The 3879-nt window shown below is 61.8% G+C and overlaps 1 pseudogene across 1 annotated transcript; it reads right to left on the reverse strand.

The window, feature by feature from the left end:
- Positions 1-957: 957 nt before the first annotated feature.
- On the reverse strand, positions 958-3166 carry LOC311375737 (solute carrier family 2, facilitated glucose transporter member 11 pseudogene; annotated as a pseudogene). The gene is made up of 3 exons: positions 3074-3166; positions 1356-2945; positions 958-1032 (listed from the first exon to the last, which is right to left on the reverse strand). The product of its transcript is annotated as a solute carrier family 2, facilitated glucose transporter member 11 pseudogene (transcript).
- Positions 3167-3879: the final 713 nt, after the last annotated feature.

Genomic DNA, 3879 nt, shown 5'->3' on the forward strand with positions numbered 1-3879 from the left:
CCATGACTAACGCAGACTATCTGTGGAGGACGGAGGTGATACTTTGGTATAGAACATCAAGTGAATAGACGATAAAAACATTATGACAATCAAACAGAAAACAGAACATGATGATTTGAAAGTTCAAGTCCAGTCGCAGCACTCTTCAGTGTGTAGAGTGAGATGCAACAGCAGCTCACTCTTCAGTGCATAAGGTGAGACACCAGCAACTCACTCTTCAGTGCGTAAGGTGAGACACCAGCAACTCACTCTTCAGTGCGTACGGTGAGACAAAGCAGCTCACTCGTCAGTGCATGAGGTGAGATGACACAATGGCAAAAATAGTCCCTGGCAGCAGGACTCATACAAATATAAATATAAATCATTTACATTACAACAACATGGTAGCCTTCAGAAGATCCTTGATGATCTTGAAAGACCGGAGTGCAGAGTTGTGGCACAACATTCCCTTTGAGTCCCACAGAGCCACAGATCAATACCAATAACAACAATACCACAGCACTCATGATGAGTGAGGGGATGTGTGGAGAATGGAGAGAGTCGACCACGCAGGGCGACAGCCAGCGGGTCAGGAGCAGTCAGGGTGAGGGCGTCTCGCTCAGGGGACACCTCCACACTCAGCTAGGAGGAGGAGGAGCCGGGGATCGAACTAGTAACCTACGGGTTACAAGGCAACCCGCTCTACCTCCTGAGCCGCTGACCGCATCCTTAACCTAGTCAACACGTTACGGATAAACTGCACTTCATTACCATAAACACGCTGTGCACAGCTACACCGTCAACCTGGTTCATAAGGACACTTAGAGTTAGATGAAAATGTGTTTTACGTGAATGAAGATTGAAATGTGAGATGTTTACAGCTGCACTATTTCCAGCGATTAGAGATAGAGATTACAAGAGGAATCAGTGACTGAAAGACAACGCAGAGGCACCAAATCACATTCAGACCGTACAGCTTCATCCCCGCTGGTTGCTGGCCAGAAGGTCTTCATCGCCCCCAGGCCCGGGCTTGACCTCCAGGGGGGAGAGGGGCTCCAGGGGGGAGAGGGGCTCCAGGGGGGAGAGGGCCTTCAGGGAGGAGAGGGGCTCAAGGGGGGAGAGGGCCTTCAGGGGGGAGAGGGGCTCCAGGGGGGAGAGGGCCTTCAGGGGGGAGAGGGGCTCCTGGGGGGAGAGGGGCTCCGGGGGGGAGAGGGGCTCCTGGGGGGAGAGGGGCTCCTGGGGGGAGAGGGCCTTCAGGGGGAGAGGGGCTCCAGAGGGGAGAGGGCCTTCAGGGGGGAGAGGGGCTCCTGGGGGGAGAGGGGCTCCGGGGGGGAGAGGGGCTCCAGGGGGGAGAGGGGCTCCAGGGGGGAGAGGGCCTTCAGGGCAGAGAGGGGCTCCGGGGGGGAGAGGGGCTCCAGGGGGGAGAGGGGCTCCGGGGGGGAGAGGGGCTCAAGGGGGGAGAGGGGGCGGTCCACCCCGGACTCCACGTTCCCCTTCCCGCCCCCGGCGCGTTGCTTATCGAACTCGGCTGTGATCTGGGCCAGGGTCCGGCCCTTGGTCTCCGGTAAGACCCGCCCCAGGAAGAGCGCGGCCGCCACGCACACGGCGCCGAAGGGCAGGAAGCAGAAGGGCCCGAGGCCGGCGACGACGAAGGGGAACGCCACGCCCACCAGCAGCAGGTTGATCCACATCAGAGCGCCGGCCAACGCGTAGGCCGCGGGCCGCGACGCCTGGTCGAAGACCTCCGCCGGCAGGATGCCCGTCACGCCGGCCGGCCCCGCGCCGAAGCTCAGGATGTAGGCGAAGACGCAGGCCGCACCGAGCTGGGGCATCCCCGCCACGCCCCGGCGCTGCAGCACCAGGGCCAGGGTGAGGACCGCCGCCCAGCACGCCATCAGGGCGTAGCCGCCCAGCAGCAGCCGGCGCCGGCCCGCGCGCTCGATCAGCAGGTTGGACGCCAGCGCCGCCGCCAGCTCCGACAGCCCCGTGCCCACGCAGGCGTACTGCAGCCGGGCCGCCGGCACGCCCGCCTGCCGGAAGATGGACGAGGCGTAGAAGTAGATGGCGTCGTTGCCGCACAGCATCATGGCGCTGCTGGCGGCCACCACGGCGCGGAGCTGGGGCCTCAGGGCGCCGTCCCTCAGCAGAGCCCGGGGGGACACGGGGCCCCCCCTGAGTCCCCCCCGCCCCCGCCGCTGCATCTCCCGCATCTCCTCCAGCATCTCCTCCAGCTCCTCCGGCGGAGCCACGCCCCCGCGGAGGCGGGCCAGCGCCCGGACGCAGGCCTCCCGGTCCCCGCGGTCCAGGAGCAGGTAGCGGGGGCTCTCGGGGAACCAGGGCAGGCTGAGCAGCTGCAGCAGCCCCGGGGCGGCGTTGCTGGCCAGCAGGTAGGGCCAGAGGGCGGCGCCGCCCAGCAGCTCGCCGAGGCCCGCCGCCTGGCCCAGGACGATCCCCAGCGCCGTGAACGCGGCCGAGGAGAGGGCCACGGCGCCCCGCAGCCGCCGCGGCGCGCTCTCGCCGAAGTACATGGGCTGGACGTTCATGCCCACGCCGGCGTTGACGCCGGCCAGCAGGCGGCCGGCGGCGACCGCCTCGAAGGACCGCGCCCGGCGGCTGGCCAGGACCAGCGCGGCGCCGGCGAACAGGAAGCCGTTGTTCAGGAGCAGCGAGCGCTTCCTGCCGAAGCGCGACGCCATCGGCCCGGCCAGGAGGGCGCCGGCCAGGCCGCCCAGCGGGAACGCCGAGACGACGGAGGTCCACGCCAGGGTGACCTGCGCGGCGCCCGGCGGCGCGCCCCAGCGCTCCCGGTGCGTGTCGTTGATGAAGCGGCGGATGTGGTCGGTGGGGGCGTTGATGACGGAGATGTTGTAGCCGTACTGGAAGGTGCCACCGATGGCAGCGGAGCACACCATCAGAGCCAGGGTCCAGAGGCTCCCCGAACTCGCCTTATTGTCTTTGGTCAACATCTGGAACCATTTGAATAAATATATATTATCAGACAACACTAGGTGGGACAAAATGAACTAAGAATCAAATGATTGCACCGCATGCGAACTGATGCTGCAGTGATTCATCAAGAGTGCGGTTAGGTTACCACTTATGAATGAGTGAATACAGGGCGGCCGGGCGGGTTCACCTGCTCCCGGTGCCGGGATAATAAGGACGTGCCGCTGACGGGACTCCCGGACCGGGTTCACTGCGGCACCGAAGGTCGACGTCACTGTCGAGGCTCACATCCGGTCTCTCGCGACGTCATATTCCTGCGACCAGTGGCGCGGATCAGAGGAGCAAACATGTAAGTGCAGAGTCGTCGGATAATTGTCGCTGTTGTTTTTTTTTTCGCGATAAATCGCCGTTTAGTCCGCGTTAAGCGGCGCGCTGCGGGTTAGAGTCGTTCCACGTGAGGGTCGTAGTTCAAACCGCGTCCTGTAGCGGTGGCGCTTCTTCTACTTTAATTCATAAAACCGACAGCGTTCAGCCCGCGTTCGGCTAGTGCTAATGCTGCTAGCCGCTAGCCGCTAACAGCTAATGCTGCTAGCAGCATTAGCTGTTAGCCGCCGTCGACCTGCTGTTGATTTCGCGTGAACGCGCGTAAAGTTCCACTATTGATCCGTCCACTGTTTGTGATCAGCCCGTCTGTTGTTCGCTCTGGTACTGCAGAGTAGTACTTCAGAGTAGTAGTACTGCAGAGTGGTACTTCAGAGTAGTAGTACTGCAGAGTGGTAGTACTTCAGAGTAGTGCTGCAGAGTAGTAGTACTTCAGAGTAGTACTGCAGAGTAGTATTTCAGAGTGGTACTGCAGAGTAGTAGTACTTCAGAGTGGTACTGCAGAGTAGTAGTACTTCAGAGTGGTACTGCAGAGTGGTAGTACTTCAGAGTGGTACTTCGCTAGGATAAGAA

The sequence above is a fragment of the Micromesistius poutassou genome, assembly GCF_964030765.1.
Source record: "Micromesistius poutassou genome assembly, contig: SCAFFOLD_6916, whole genome shotgun sequence".
Lineage (NCBI taxonomy): Eukaryota > Metazoa > Chordata > Actinopteri > Gadiformes > Gadidae > Micromesistius > Micromesistius poutassou.